Genomic DNA, 17,242 nt, shown 5'->3' with positions numbered 1-17,242 from the left:
CTTAAAAAGTGGAAGATAAAGGAATAAAAGGAGGTTAAAATGATGTGATATGGAGTAACAGCAAAATGGCAGACTACAAAGCGCCAAGCTTCTCACTTGTCTTTTCAACAAATGGTGTTGGGAAGATTTGATATTCTTAGGCAAAATAATGAATTTGGACCATTATCTTACACCATATATAAAGATTAACTCAAAATGGATAAAGACCTATACATCTGAGGTAAAACTAAAACTCTTAGAAGAAAACATAGGAAGAATCTTCATGATACATGATTTGACAGTGGTTTTTTGGATATGACACTAAAAGCATAGGCAATAAAAGAAAAATATATGTAAATTGGACTTAATGAAAATTAAAAATGTTTGTGCATGAAAGTGTTTTACACTATCAACAGTTCACACTGTCAACAGAACAAAAATGCAAACCACAGGATAGGAGAAAATATTTGCAAGTCATACCTGATAAGGGATTAATATCCAGAATATTTAAAGAATTCCTTAAACTCAGAGACAAAAAACAACCCAATTTAACAAAGGGCAAAGAACTTGAATTGTATTTTGGGCAGAAATTACAATGAGATACCACTTCATATCCATTAGGATGGATTTTGTATTTTACAAGGCAAAACAAAATAAGAGGTGTCAGTAAGAGGATGTAGAGAAATTGGAAGCACTGCTGGAAGGAACGTAAAATGGTGCCACCACTGAGAAGAACTTGTAAAGTTTCTGATATAGAATTACTGTTTGATCTAGCAGTTCCACTTGTTTTTATAACCAAAAGAATTGAAAGCAAGGAAATAAACAGGTATTTGTATACTCGTGTTCGTAGAGCATTCTTGACAATAGCCAAAAGGTGGAAGCAACCCAAGTGTCCATGGACAGATGAATGGGTTAACAAAATTTGGTATATATACGTTTGAATAATCGTAAATAATGGAATATGGTTTACCATAAAAAGGAAGGAAATTCCCACACATACTACAATAATTGAGGAACCTTGAAGACATTACACTGAGTGAAATAAGCTAGTCACAAAAGAACAAATATTGTATTATTCTGCTTATATGAGGTGCTTAGAGTAGTGAAATAAATAGAGATAAAAAAATAGAATGATAGTTGCTAGGGATTGGAGGAGAGAGGAATGAAGAGTTACTGATAATGGATTTTCATGTGGGAATATGGGAAAGTTCTGGGGACAGATGGTGGTCATGGTTGCACAAAAATGTAAATATACTTAATGCTCAGATATATACTTAAAATAGTAAATTTTACTGTTAGCTCTGTTAATTATATGAGGTGATGGATATGTTGTCTTGATCTTGGTACCCATTCTACAGTGTAAATGTATATCAAATCATCACACTGTATGCTTTAAATACATACAATTATTATTAGTCAATTACTGCTCAAAAGTTTTTTTAATAAAGGTAATTTATTGGTTCACTCAGTTGAAAATACAGGGTACACGATGTACATTATATCTCCAGTAACTATCTTTTTCTTGTTTGTTTGATTTTGTTTTTCTGTTTTGTTTTAAACCTGTTTAATCAGCTAATGACAATTCTATAGCCATGGCAACAAGTAACCAACAGACCTGGCTTTACACCTCTTTAGTTAGTTAACTAATGACAGACCACTTCAGAGATGCACACGTTTCCTCCATACTCTTCTAAGATTCTTTTTTTTAACTACTGTTAATTAGGTGAGTCAACATTCTTAGACTAAGCAGTTACTTGTTGCAATTATAAGACAAAACAGGACTGAAAAGCTCAAAATATAAGGACTTGGAAAATATAAAAGATAATTTTTATAGACATATAATGCATAGCATGTAATTTTCTACAATCAGGATGGGACTTCATGTTCCATTTTGGACAGTCCTGTTTTTGCCTGGTCTCTCATTGTCACCTCTTCTGCTTCATGATGAACATGTAAGTCACCTAAACAATGTGGTATGTAAACCAAGAAACAGTGCATACTGATTGGCTCAGAAGACATAAAGGTAAATGTGAGATGTTGCTTAGAGATCCACAGTTACTGAGCCAGTTGGGAATTGAGCTGTGTGGTGATGGTAGGTAGCTTTTAATGATCACATCCAGAGGTGGATCCAAGAAGGATCCAGGTTCCCATTATCTCCATCCCACCAAAATCCAATCTCACATGTTGCCATGCTGAATAATAAAGGAGGGAGCATGACAATGTGATTAAAAGTAGTTAGTTAGTAAGAATTCATAGTAATCTCTTTTGAGTGCACAGTATCTTATGCTATTCAAAGCAATTTTCCAGCTACTGTTTTATTTTATTTTGTGAAAAACAGGTGGAAAAACACAAATTTACTGAGTGACTACACTGCGGGCCCTTTTATATACTTTCTCTAATTTCATACTCACAGTTCAAATGAAGAGGATTTATTCCCTCCCTTTACAGGTGACAGGTAGAGCAGGCATGTCCATCTTCATTTTGTATCTGAAGAGAAGGCTCAGTAAAATTAATGGATATATACAACTAAAAATTGTGCAGGTGGGGACTGAACTTAGATGTGTTTGACCCCAAAGCTCATTAACATTGTCCTGCAAGTGACTGTCTCCACATGAGCTTAGATCCAGGGATATCTGCTCGTCAGGAGGCAGCCCATTTCTACAACAAATGACACAAAAACTTCACACTTATCCTTTAGCTCCTATACATCTCTGGACTGGGAAGAGTAGGAGAAAAGGAGTGGAAATCTGAATCTTCAACACCAGTTCTCTTTCCTCTTTTAGTCAGCATTTGGGTTTGTTGTATCTTTCCCCACTACAAACTAGAAAGGCAAGGACACTACACTTCAGCCTCAGAGCTGACATGCCATTCTGCTCATTAGGCCTCTCTATCTCCATGGCCCATCTCCCCACTTTCTTTTTAATAAAACTTGTACTTGCTTCTTCCAGTACACTTACTGATTTCTATGAAATCAGTCAAGTTTTCTTTACTCTCCTTTCCCCTCTACAAGATTAAAAGTAATCTACTGATTTAAGAGATTACCCTCAAATCTTTAACTAGCATCTCTGATTTGTAATTAATTGGTATCTCAAAAAAATGACAGACTGAATGCTTTAAGTTATTCTATTATTATTTGGTGCTTTTAATCTAATTTGTTTTGAAACACCATTAAATTAATGATTATTTCTGAGTACACACTTGATTAAACTTCCTGACCAATTTTGTCTCATTCTATCTTTTTGGGTTCAGTTTACTTCTTGCTAATGTGTATCTTTTAGAAATTTTCCAGTGAGTCAAAGTCCAGTCAACCTTTGCCTTCAAATGTCTTTATTTTATCCCATTCTTGATTGCTGTTTTTCCTTAACCATTTGGAATAATGCCTTCAAATGTCTTTATTTTATCCCATTCTTGATTGCTATTTTTCCTTAACCATTTTGAAGGTATTATTCCATTGTCTTCTGACATCTTGTGTGCCTAATCATCTTCCTTTTAGGTAACATGTTATCTGTTTCTTTCCTCCAGAAGACTTGTTATTTTGCAGAGTTCTGATATGTCTAGGTGTCAGATCTACTTTCATTATCCTACTTGCGACTTATTTTGATTCCTCATCTTGAAATCATGACTTTAATTATGAAAATTTCTAAATCATTTTCTTTCCTGATGCCTCCCCTCCTTTCTCTATTTTGACATTTATGACATTAGATGTGTATTGAACCTTTTCATTTTCTTCTTTATCTCTTAGTTTCTCTTCTGTATTTCACTTTGTATCTCTGTGCTTTCTAGGTGATCCCCTTAGATGTATCTTTAAGTCCAATAATTTACTTTTCAGTTGTGTTAATTCTTTAAGTTCTTGGGTTTTTTTTTTTTTACTTTGTTTTATTTCTAGAAATTCTCCTTATCCTTTTTAATACCTGCAAATTCTTTTTATGTATTGTGCTTTTGTTATGACTTTTCCAGTTTAAACATTTATTTCATATTCTTTTATGTTGTCATACTTTTGCAGTTTTGCAGGTGCCAGGTTTCTCCCCCCTGGCCAGTTTTATTGATATAATTGACATATAACATCATATAAGCTTAAAATGCACAGAATAATCACCTGACACATACATATATTGTGAAATCATTAACACATAAGTTTAGCTGATATCCATCACTTCACATAGTTACAAAAGAAATTTTTTTCCTTGTGATGAGAACTTCTAGGATTTATTCTTAGCAACTTTCATATATACCATACAGCATTGTTAACTATAGTCATTGTGTTATATACCCCCAGTACTTGTTTGTACCTTTGACCATCTTTACCCAATCCCCCCCCACCACCATATTTCTTCTTTACCTGCTGCCTCTCCCATGATGGTTTTTTTTCCCTGTTGATTTGTAGTTTTTGTTTCTAAGCTCATTTCAGCGAGGAAGGGTTATTGTTTATTTCAAATGAATGTCATGCACTCTGAGTTGAAAGAATTTCTAAAACAGTGTTGTTAGCTTTAATTCTTGCCAAATTGTAAGCATTTCAGGAGAATTTAGCCAGGTTCTCTATTGAGGAATTTTTTAAAATTAAAAACTAAATTTCTTTAATGGATATAGAGAGATTCCATTTTTCTATTTCTTCTTGAGTTAAGTCTTTTCAAGCAATAAGATCACTTCATCATGTTATATAATTTATTGGCATCAAGCTGTTCATGACATTCCTTATTTATTTATTTATTTTTGCTATCTGTGGAATCTGTAGTGATATCTCCATTTTCATTCCTGACACTGGTAATTTGCATTTTTTTCTTTTATTAACTATTCTTGATAGGGATTTATAAATTTTAAAACTCTTTCCAAATAAAGAACTTTTGGTTTGTTCATTTTCTCTATTTGCTCTCTGCTTTACTGATTTCTGCCCATTTTTCTTTCTTTTTTTAAATTTTGGGCTTAGTTTTTTGGGTTATCTTTTTCTAGTTTAAGCCTCTCTTCATTTTAAAAAATTGTGGTAAAACACACATAACATACAATTAACCATCTTAACCATTTTAAAGTGTATAGTTCAATACTGTTAAGTATACTCACATGGTTATACAACCAATCTCTAGAACTTTTTCATCTTGCAAACCTAAAACTGTATCCATTAAATAACTCTCCATTTCCTCCTCCCCAGTTAACCACCATCCTGCTGTTTCTATAAGTCTGATCACTACATCCTTCATATAAGAGAAATAATACAGTATTTGTATTTTTTGCCCCAACCCCCTAAAAAAATCTCAGAGACTGGAAGCCCCCACATCTCTTTGGGCCAGTGTGTAGCATTTTTCTAGAAATACTTTATAGGACTATGTAAGGTCTTAGTTCCAGCTCTCTGCCCCTTGTCCCTGTGAAGTTAGAACCCCAGACCCCAGTTAGTACTCTGAAGCATTATATATACAATCAAAATCTTTATGGGGTTTCTGAGATGTCAGCTCAGAGTTTCCTTTATATTTACTGTTGTGATTCATCTCTGTTTCTGGATGCAGAATTTTCCTTTTTCCTTTTCTTTTGAACTTAGCCATTTTAAAGGCATTTTGTTATAGTTTAGATGGCATATCTATGTGTTTATAGGGAGAGTAGGGACAGGCATCTATTTATGTCTCTCTTTAAAAAAATTTCTCCAGCACTTTGTTCTTGCCCCTTACCTAATGAGAGAAATAACTGGAATGATTTCCTCACCTTTTAAAAAATGTAAGGGAGGAGTGGAGAAAAGAGTGGGTAGTATTGAATTAACGACCAAAGGAGGGCTTAGGGCACCACTTCTAATTTTACCAAGGTTCAAGGCCTGCTCTCTTCCTAGGCCCCTGTCACCATGGGCCTGCTCCTCTTGTCCTCTCTTCTCCAGTGCTCTACTGTGTATAGAAAGTAGGCTTTCCTCTCTGCTTTTTCAACCATGAATTACTTCCATGTCTTTGGTGTCTGTTACAGAATGGAGACATAAACGGGACAAAGCACTACTGATATACAAGGGAGAGATGGAGAAACATGATTCATAAAGCTTAGCTGGAGGGGAAGAGAGGATACAGTGTAACATGGGAATCTCCCTTCTTGCCATATTATATTCTATTGATTTTACCTCCATCTTTACTCACCAGAAAACCAAGGTCTGTGGACAAAATGAAGTCTTCCCCTTGGATGGGTTCTCCTTAGCACTCACCACTTAGACATCAAATCAGTATTTACACAAGAAAGGTTCATTCAAGCACTGTATGCTTACTTATAGAGAATATATTTCTGTTTGTGAGCATGAGAAAAGAGATGCTAACAGAAATATGCACTTAATAAGTGAACATTTTGGGTGAGGTATAGTTCAAGTGGTAGAGCACGTGCTTGGCATACACAAGGTCCTGGGTTCAACCCCCAGTACCTCCTCTAAAAGTAAATCAATAAGTAAACCTAATTATCCCCTCCCTCCAAAAAAAAAACCAAACAAAATAAGTGAACATTAGTTAAAATCAGAAGAACCTGGATAAGGCACAGGTTTATCTGGCGAGAATAAAAGGAAATGTATACCAGTTCCATGAAAGGGAGTTCTATCGCCAGGAAGTTTCAAGATGGGAAAATGCTCATATATGCTAGAGTGAAGAGACTATTTTATAAAGGAGAGAAGAAAGTTCCATCTCACCTGAGCCATGGCTTTAAGATTTGCAAGAAAGGACTTTCCCTCTTTCGGATTCTTTTTTAGAAAAATGAACAAAGGAGAGAGAAGGGAGGGAAAAGAAACCACGTGAAAACCCCATTTACCGTAGAATTTCCATAACAACTTGGTTAAATCTGCCTAGTTAAGTAGTAAGCAGTTACTATTAAATATTAATATTCATTATGCTAAACAGTAACTTTTCAATAATACATTCTAGGGAAATAGAGAAGAAACTGATTATGTAATTTTCCACAGTGCAGGTTCCAGTCAGATGGAAGAAATTTTTCCTTTGAAGTTTAAATATTGATTTTTTTATAGTAAATGCTTTTATTAGAAAATGACTATTTTAATTACTATGAGACGGACCCTGTGATTGGAAGTATTTTAGATACTTCTCCTTAGCTTAGATTGAAAAAGTAATTAAATCACCCATAATTTCATCCAGGAACAGAAAAAAAAACCTCATTCAAATCTGTTAAAAGTAGTACATAGAGCTAAAAAGAGTTTTTCTTGTGTGCTACCAGTTGAACCCTAGGCATTTCAACATATTAGAATTAGTTCAGGTGGTGTTCCAAGTATGCAATCCAGTTATCTAGAAATTATAATTTTACCTCCTACTTTCCAATTCTTTTTTTAGTAACATATGTAAGTTTAAGGTGTACAATGTCATGATTTGATACATGTATATACTGTGAAACGATCACCACAATAAAGTTAGTTAACACTGCCATCCTTTCATATAATTCGCCTTTTTTGTGCACGGTGGTAACATTTAAGACCTAATCTCTTAACAACTTTCAAGCATACAATACAGAGTATTATTAATAGTCACTACACTGTACATTAGAACCCCAGAATTTATTCATTTCATAGCTGAAAGTTTGTAACTTTTGACAAACATCTCTCCTTTTCTCCCACTCTCAGCAACTACAATTATTCTACTTTTTATTTCAGTGAGTTCAGGTGTTTTTAGATTCCACATTCAAGTGAAAACACAGTATCTGCCTTTCTCTGACTAATTTCACTTAGCATAATGCCCTCAGTGTCCATTCATGTTGTCACAAAAGTCAGGATTTCCTTCTTTTTTAAGGCTAATACTCCAGTGTGTGTGTGTGTGTGTGTGTGTGTGTGTGTACACATTTTCCCTATCCATTCATCTGTCAGTGGACACTTACGTTGTTTCCATGTCTTGGCTACTATGAAAAATTCTGCAGTGAAGATTGGAGCCAGATACCTCTTTGATATCCTGTTTTCATCTCCTTTAGGTATATCTTATACTGCTATTTTACTTGATTTGTAACGGTCATAATTCTGCAAGCGGAATCAAAATGACACCTACCTAACTAGACACACAGTTTCTCAGTCATTCATTAATATCACTTACGTAGTGATCCACTTTCACAGTCACCGTGGAATGAACAAACAAAATCATGATAAATAAGAACTGGTACAGATACATTCAGTTTCCTGTGATCTCACCTACTTCACAAAACCACAACTCCATGGGCACTACATGATACTCCTCTAACTCCACTGAGCCTATCTCATAATTCCATAGAATACCAAATCCAACTCTGAAACCACTTACTTCATAGTCACATACAGTCTCAAACACAAATTACAACTAGTCATTCTACAAAGTTTGTCAGCTTTTTAGAAAGTTAAATATAAACTTAACCTATTATCAGCATTTTTCTATTTTTCTTTCTTCTAGGTATTTCCCCAGGGAAAATGGAAACATGCCAGCGTTATTCATTATATATAAAACCTGAAAATACAGCAAATGTTCATAAAGAGAAAAATGAACAAATTGCGGCACATAGGCACAATGGAATGATATGGAGACATTTTAAAAAATGAACTACACAATTTCAATAAATCTTACAGAGCTAGAATGAGCTAAAGGAGACGTGGAATTTAAAACTGACTAAATTACGATGACATGTATCAGGCCTATGGCTGTCTCTGTAGTGAGACTGGCTGGAGAAGGACAGCAGGAACTTCCTGGCGGTGACGGTATGAAACACTCACCAGGGCGGGCATACACTCACTGGGCGTCTGCTACTACGTGCCGCTCTGGGTGGTGGGGCTTTCTCAAGGGGCAAAACTGACAAAAAAAACTAACAACAAAACGCTTCGCCCCGTGATTACCGACCACGGACCTGGGGTCCCGCACGTACAGGCCTGAGTGGAGTTCCCGCCTGGGTCATCTCGGGCTAGAACTCCCTCCGCACCGCTCCAGCCCTTAGCCCTGTCTCCGTCGGCAGGGGTTCACGATACCTTCCCCGACCTTCCTCTGCCGGGTGACCCGACTCCCAACTCCCCTCCTCGACCCAGGGCTTGCGAGTCTCACTCGGCTGTCCCCGAACCAGGTCTCTTCCGTTTTCTTCCTCGGCCCGCCTCGGGCAGGCTTCCGATTCCCTTTTCTGCCCTCCCCGGCCCAGGGTGGCGATTACTTCCTCGCCTTGGGCTCTCTTTCCCTTCCACGACCTCACCTCGCTCGCAGAGGACCACCACCCGGCTCTTCGGTGTCTGGAAGAACCACCAGTGCAACCCGTCCGCCAACGGTGAGCGGCGGCGGGCGTGCAGGGGTCTCTGCGGCGGGGCGGGTGGGCTCCACGCTCCGCCCGCGGGGCTGGACATTTTCGGAGTCAGACTACGTTTCCCACAGCCCCCAGAGCCGCGGGTGAACTTCGACATTCGATTTCTCTTCCGGTGTCGTGGTGGTTATTGGGTTATGCCTGGTGAGTTGAGGTGTCCCAGGGCGGGCTGCGGGAGGCGCTGGCGGTGAGGAGGCCTCGGACTTCCAGGGGCATGTGGAGCCAGGAGCCTCAAGCCTGTATATGCGTGAGCCGCGGGCGGCCGTGGTCGCGGGTGCTATTGTGACGGCATCACTGTCGCGTGTTAGCTCGCGCCGGTGCGCGCGCGTGTGTGTGTGTGTGTGTGTGTGTGTGTGTGCGCGCGCGCGCGCGCGCGCGCAAGTGAGTCCGTATTGACGGGGCCCTGGAATGCCGTGCCTGCTATATGATTGGGCTCATGGGGCTGTCACTGGGGCGGAGCCTGCTGTGTGACCATGGTCTTCATGACTTTCGTGATGAGGGTGTCTGACTGACACTGTGACCGAGTGATCTTGTGACAGCTCGGTTGTAAACGACTATTAATTGTGAATGAAGTAGAGCTTGTTTTGTTTTCAATAAGCTTGGAGTTTCGTTCAGTGAGCTTGTAGAAATCTGTTAAATTGTTTTTACGTGTGTGTGTGTATATATTTATATATAATACTTACATATTATATATTTTATATATATATAAATTATATCACCATGTCCCCAATACTCAACCTAGTGCTTACCACAGAGGGGGCATTTAAGTGAGCGTTGCCCACCAAGGGTTCAGTTGTAGGTTCCCTGGTTTCTTGGAACATGTTTCCCTGGATTCTCTTCTGTCCTTATACCAGCTGCATCTAGCTGTAAAGAAATGGTCATCAGAACTATGTCATGAATTTCACTCCTATAATGAAAGTTCCCAATAGAAAAATATACCCTAAATCATGGAATGAGAATGTAGGCTGGCATTCCTTCAAGACAGGCTTCTGGGACGACAAGAAGGGAAGGACACAGGTCTAAGATTCCTTCCTGGGTTAAACTCCTTGGATGCAATATGGAGGCCATTTACCTGTTTCAAACCATAGCATTCTGTGAGCTATGCCTCATAGAAACTGCTTTGAACTTTGATTCCAGCTCTGGACATAGATGATGCTTACATTTTTCACTGATACTGGTAAAAGCAGTATTCTAGTTTCCCTCTTACTTCCATTTGCTTGTATTTGTGGTGGGTGATAGGTCATGTCTGATGTTCTTATTTAGCCAGTCCAGCGTCTTAACTTCTTCTTGGTCCCTTAGTTTTGCAAGTTCTGAAGTGGAGAGCATTGCTACTTACTTAATGGCCCATTCAAGGTCAGTTCATGTTTGCTTTCTGTTCTGTCATACATTTTTGTTTTACAGAGCATAGAATATTTGCTTTTTTTCTCCTAAATTTTCCTACCTAATTGTGACTTATCCATTTCCTGGTTCCTAGACCTTCCCCTCCCAATTAATAACAAGACCATAGAGGTGGTTCCCCTTCTCTTCCAGTGTTTCACGTTTTTTTGAATTTGTGGTTTCTTTCAGAGGACACAGGAATGATCTGGGAAATCCAAGTATCCTACAAGACTTCGTTGTACAGATTACACTTGAAAGGAGAGATTTATAGAAACAAAAATAAGTATGCATGCAAGTCTCTGTTAGACAAAGGAACAAGATTAAGCCTTCTATGCTCAAATTGTTACCTGCTAGAGTCTTTGAGCTGGTTAGATGTCTGCAGCTTTGTGTAGAAGGCAAGGAGGTATGTCCTCTTAATTTTTGAGAATATTTGTGAAATATTAATCAGGAAAAAATTGAAATCTCAAGGCTGGATTCTGAAATGAGTTAACATTTCAAGAAAGAACAGACCTAAAAACCTAAAATTTTACTGTAGCAAAAAAGAGCAGCACAGAGGGAATTTTTTTAAAAGAATAATCAAACAAAGGATGGGAAATATTCTTTACAATTTTATAAATTAACAGGCAGGGTTTATTAGGCATCATTAGGTGCATTTTATATGGCACTGAAAGTACCTTATGTGTTTTATTTAATTTGATCCAGACAGCAACACTTTGAGGTAATCATGGTGTTATTCCCATGTTACTGATGAGGAAATACAGGCAGTTAAGTAACTTGGTAAAAGGCTACACAATTAGTATCAGCCAAAGATGAGATTTACAAACTGAATTTTGAATGATAGATTTTATGTTCTTTATCATGATAGTACACAACCTCCAATCACTTTTAAAAATCTTGAGGGGGAGGGTATAGCTCAATGGTAGAGTGCGTGCTTAGCATGCACAAGGTCCTGGGTTCAATCCCCAGTACCTTCAAGTAGATAAATAAATTTTTAAAAATCTAATTATACCCCCCCAAAATTTTTTTTAATCTGATTATCTCAATGAATAATTCATCAAAAAAATTTTCCTGAACATTTACTATGGATCAGTCATAACTGTTAAATACTACATAGATATTGATAACATATAGCTCACCATAGTTTAACCTATTGCCTACCCTTAGAGATTTATAATTATCATAAAATACTCTAGTATCTTTGTAATAGAATTTTGTCTACTTTTTTATCTGTTTCTTAAGGAAAAAAATTAGGTATCTATTTATTTATTTATTTATGGAGGTACTGGAGAATGAACCCAGGACCTCATGCATGCTAAACATATGCTCTACCACTGAGCTATATCCTCCCGCCCAGATTTTTAAAGGTGATTGGAGGTTGTGTACTATTATGATAAAGAACAAGTATGAAACAAAAAGCAGCGTAACAGGCTCAAATTCTGTAATGTACTTTAAAGATAAAGGGCATAAACACCAAATTAAAGACAAATACTTTCAAACTGGATTTTTAAATTTTGTTATTTATAAAGGAAACATTAAATTTTTGTTTGTTTTGGGCAGGGGGAGTAATTTGATTTATTTATTTATACATACATACATACATAGGGAGGTACTGGGGATTGAACCCAGGACCTCATGCATGCTAAGCATGCACTCTACTACTCAGCTATACACCTCCTCCCGCTAAGAAAGACATTTTAAATCAAAGGACCCAGAAAGATTGAAGGTAAAAGAACAGAATAAGATGTAGTATACTAATGCTTTGCGAAAGTCGATCAAAATTAGTGTCTCCAAAATACATTTGAAGCCAGGAACGTATTTCATAATAGTAAGGAGCCGTTTCAAAGGAAGATAAATCACTACTTATTTTGTTTTGAGCAAAGTATGTAGCTTCAAAGTGTATAAAGCAAACACTAACAAAATTAAAGGAAAAAATACAAATCCATTATCACACTTGAAGACTGATCACATGTCTTCCAGGAATGTATACATGTATTCTGAAAACCTATGCGGGCAGGTACAGTTTTAGAGGCGCTAAGATTTGTTAGTTCTATTTTCTACTTTCTGTCTGTGGCAGCCAGGCAGGAGGTTCTAGTATGGATGGTGTTATCCCTTCTTAGCTCTAGAAAGTGCAGGTGGAGGAGGAGCATCTCCTAAGGGTGTGTCTGAGTGGCACAACCTCAAGTCCCAATCTGCATCAACAGAATGGTGGCCTGGCTAGAAAGCTTTTTGCTGCAGTGTCTAATTCCTCCACCAATGCAGCAAGGCTTCTGCTGAGTCTGTTACTGAAGAACTCTGTTCCCTGAGGTTTATCCATTCTCTCTCTTTATTGCACATTTTATGTGTGATTCAGGAGATGTTTGAATGTAGGAAGACAGAAGAAAACATTGTATTTATTCCAGCTTAGGGGAACTATAAATCACATCTAGTCTAATAGCTCCCTTTATTTCCCCCAGCTTTGGCTTCTGTGGTACCTGCTTCTGCAGGCAGTGAACCACAGAACGACTGACCAGTTTTTTTTTTTTCTGCTGCTCCATATTTTTTATAACATTTATTGAGCTATAATTCAAATACCATACAATTCACCCAAAGTATACAATTTAGTGTTTTTTAATATATTCAGAGATATGTGCATGTATCACCGCAACCAATATTAGAACATTTTCATGACCTCAAAAAGAAACCCCATACCCTTGAGCTATTACAGTAGGCTTCCTCTTTTATTCCCCGACCCCATGTCTGAGCCCTCAGAAAACACTAATCTGCATTCCGTCTCTAGATTTGCCTATTCTAGACCTTTCATATAAATGAAATCATATAATGTGTGATCTTTTGTATCTGACTTCTTTCACTAGTTTCATATGTACAGCAAAGTGATTTGGGTATATACATATACACTTACATACATACATATACACACTTTTTTTTATTCTTTTCAGTATAGGTTATTATGAGATATGGAATATAGTTCCCTGTGCTATACAGTAAATTCTTGTTTATCTATTTTATATATGGCAGCGGGTATCTGTTAATCCCATACTCCTAAATTACTCCCCCCTTTTCCCTTTTGATAACCATGTTTGTTTTCTATGTCTGTGAGTCTGTTTCTGTTTTGTAAATAAGTTTTGTATTATTTTTTAGATTCCACATATCAGTGATACAACATTTGTCTTTCTCTGTCCAACTTACTTCACTTAGTATGATAATCTCTAGGTCCATCCATGTTGCTGCAACTGGCATAATTTCATTCTTTTTTTTTTTTTTATAGCTGAGGGATATTCCATTTTATGTGTGTATATACACACACACACACATACACACATACATATATATATATAGATACAGTTATATACATCACATCTTGTTTATCCATTCATCTCTTGATGGACACTTGGGTTGCTTCTATGTCTTGGCTGTTGTAAATAGAGCTGCTATGAACACTGGGGTGCATGTATCTTTTCAGAGTTTTCATCTTTTCTGGCTATATGTCCAGGAGTGGGATTGCCGGATCATATGTTAACTCTAGGTTTTTTAAGGAACCTCCGTACTGTTTTCCACAGTGGCTGCACCAACTTACATTCCCACCAACAGTGTAGGAGGGTCTCCTTTTCTCCATAGCCTCTCCAGCATTTCTCATTTGTGGACTTTTCAACGATGGCCATTCTAACTGGTGTGAGGTGATAGCTCTTTGTAGTTTTGAGTTGTATTTCTCTAATAATTAATGATGTTGAGAATCTTTTTATGTGCCTGTTGGCCATCTGTATATCTTCTTTGGAGAAATATCTATTTAGTCTTCTGCCCAGTTTTTGATTGGGTTGTTTGTTTTTCTGATATTGAGCTGCATGAGCTTGTTGTATATTTTGGAAATTAATCTGTAGTCAGACACATCATTTGCATTTATGTTCTCCCAGTTTGTAGGTTGTCTTTTCATTTTGTTTATGGTTTCCTGTGCTGTTCAAAAGCTTGTAAGTTTGATTAGGTCCCATTTGTGTATTTTTGCTTTCATTTCTTTTGCCTTGGGAGACTGACCTATGAAAACATTGCTACAATTTATGTCAGAAAATGTTTTGCCTCTGTTCTCTTCTAGGCATTTTATTGTATCTTGTCTTGTATTTGTCTTTAAGCCATTTTGAGTTTGTTTTTGTGTATGGTGTGAGGGAGTATAAACTTGTAATCTATTTTATGTATATTAGTATTTGCAAATCTAGAACTCCCAATTTATCCATTCCCACCCTTTTCCCCTCCTGGTAACCATAAGTTTGTTTCTATGTCTGTGAGTCTGTTTCTTCTCTGATTATTAATATTGAATTGAGCACCTTTTCATGTATCTATCAACCATATATATGTCCTTTTTGGAAAAAATGTCAATTAATATTATCTGCCCATTTTAATTGAATTTTTTATATTGAGTTGTATAAATTCTTTATGTATTTTATTAACCCATTATCAGATACATGATTTGTAAATATTTTAGTGATTGATACTGGGCTTAACATACATCTTACCTTATCAGGAACAGCTTCTGATTTATACTAAATTCCAGTGAGATATAGAAATGTTACTCCTATATAGCCCTACTTCCTTTCACCCCTTTTTGTGGTAATACTGTTATTCACATTACCTGTATTAATGTTTCAAACCCTACCATTTGTTGTTGTAATTTTTACTTTATATAAATCTTTGTTTTTTAAGATTCTCCAAGAAAAAAAGGAAAACTTGTATACATCTATTGCTTTTGTTATAGTAATCCTATTTATCACTTTTTATTCTCTTTATTTGACCCTGTGGATTCAAATTACCATCTGGATTCATTTCCTTAGCCCAGGGCAGCTTTTCTTCTACCCACCTCCTTTGTGCTATTATTGTCAAATATATTACATTTATATATGTTACAGGCCCTATAATAATTTTATGTGATATATATAATTACTTCATACAGTTGACTTTTAAGTCAGTTAAGTGAAGAAGAAGAAATATGCATATGTACCATTTTTTAAAATTACATAATTACCTGTACTAGTGCTCTTTGTTTTTTCATGTGGATGTTTTGCTGCCTGGGATCACCTGCTTTCAGTCAAGAACTCCCTTGAGTATTTCTTTAAGACTGAACTGCTAGCAGTTCTTTACCTGGTTATGTTTTTATTTCATCTTCATTTTTTAAAAATAGCTTTGCTGGATATGGTTGAAAGTGCTTTGAGTACTTCATATGTATCATCCCATTACTTTCTGGTCTCCATTATTTCTGATGAGATGTCATCAGTTAACCTTATTGGGGGTTCACTTGTAAGGGACAACTCACTCTCCTTTTGCTGCTTTCAAGATTCTCTCCTTTTGCATTTCACCATTTTTGTCATGATTTGTCTAGATGTAGATCTCTATGCATTTAACTATTTGATGCTTGTTAAGCTTCCTGGATCCATTATTTATTGGAATATGTTAAAATGATCCTTTCCTCTTTTCTGTTACACCTATTATGTACATGAATGTTGGTATGCTTAATGGTGTCCAACATTTCTCTGAAGCTCTGTTCATTTTTCTTCCTTACTTTCCCTTTGTTCTTCACACTGCATGATCTCTATCAAGAGATCTTTAACTTGGCTAGTACTTTTTTTCTGCTAGTTCACATCTAGTGTTGAGTTACTCTAGTGAAATTTTCATTTCAGTTATTATACTTTTCATCTGGTGATAGTAAATAACTTCTGTCTCTTCATTGATATTCTCTACTTGATACGACCTTGCGATCATACCTTCATTTACTTTAAGCATGGGTTCTTTTGTTTATTTGAACATACTTACAATGGCTACTTTGAAGTCCTTGTTTAAATCTGGTTGCTCTCATAGGCAGTTTCTATTCTTTTTGGTTTCTTTTGGCTTGGTTTATGGGTCATATCTTCCTATTCCTTCACCTGTCTCTTGTTTCTGGAAAATACACATTTTAGATAATTGTTACAACTCTGGTACTTTCATCTACTCGCCAGGTTTCTTATTTTTATTTGCTTATTTGTTTAGTGACTGACTAGATTAATTAAGTGAATTCTGCCTCCCCCATAGTGTAAATATCTGATGTTGCTGCTGGAGTATAGCCAGTGGTTTTGACAGGGCTACCTCTGACCACACCAAGCTGTTAAGATCCACTAATTGTGACTGCTAGCACTGTTATTTTGTGGTGTACATTGCTTCACAGACTAATGGAATCAAGTCAAGTGTTAGAGATTTGTTCTGATAACAGGAAGGGCCCCCCAAGTGTCTTTCTTTGATCCTTTCTGGCAAACTAGCCAGCTTACAGTTTAGCATTTATCTCCAATGAATTTTCCAGTCTTCTCCCAATAGCCTTTCACCAAAACTTCCTTACCCTTGAACTTCTCCACACGTCGCTGCAAATGAAGGCAGTTCCTTTCGACAGGGATGCAGAGGGGGTTGTGCAGCAGCCCCAGGCCTCAGCTTGCCTGTCTTGGCAGGAACTCCCGCCCCGTGAGCCAAGGCAAAGGCACTGGAGACCCCAGTGTTCCCAGCAGTGCCGCACCCAGTGTCCAGCCTACATTTCTTGTGTGGCTACCAGGCAGGAGAAAGTCCCCATCCCTTAGCTGCATTTGCCTGAGCAACAAGTAAGTGGGGACAGGGTGAGAAGTGCTGATGCCCT

At 37.1% G+C, this 17,242-nt stretch overlaps 2 protein-coding genes across 20 annotated transcripts in view; one reads left to right on the top strand and one right to left on the bottom strand.

Annotated features, from left to right (window-relative positions):
• LOC105072622 (uncharacterized) overlaps positions 1 to 17,242 on the top strand; it is a 166,551-nt gene that overhangs the window by 68,353 nt on the left and 80,956 nt on the right. The window lies entirely within an intron of this gene.
• LOC123618230 (uncharacterized) overlaps positions 1 to 17,242 on the bottom strand; it is a 93,622-nt gene that overhangs the window by 47,644 nt on the left and 28,736 nt on the right. For 7 of the 19 annotated variants that reach the window (XM_074371158.1, XM_074371142.1, XM_074371157.1 and 4 more), the window contains exon 1: positions 2,391 to 7,756. The exons of 1 other annotated variant lie outside the window; for it this stretch is intronic. The gene's annotated coding sequence lies outside the window, so the exon portion shown is untranslated. Of the gene's footprint in view, positions 1 to 2,390; positions 7,757 to 8,808; positions 9,367 to 9,977; positions 10,093 to 16,398; positions 17,026 to 17,242 lie in introns of those variants that run through there. 11 more of the 19 variants (XM_074371149.1, XM_074371148.1, XM_074371150.1 and 8 more) reach the window with 8 other exon arrangements.

This window comes from Camelus bactrianus, chromosome 9, assembly GCF_048773025.1.
Source record: "Camelus bactrianus isolate YW-2024 breed Bactrian camel chromosome 9, ASM4877302v1, whole genome shotgun sequence".
Classification (NCBI taxonomy): domain Eukaryota; kingdom Metazoa; phylum Chordata; class Mammalia; order Artiodactyla; family Camelidae; genus Camelus; species Camelus bactrianus.
The sequence above is the reverse complement of the archived record's forward strand: the minus strand, read 5'-3'. Positions and strand labels throughout refer to the sequence as shown.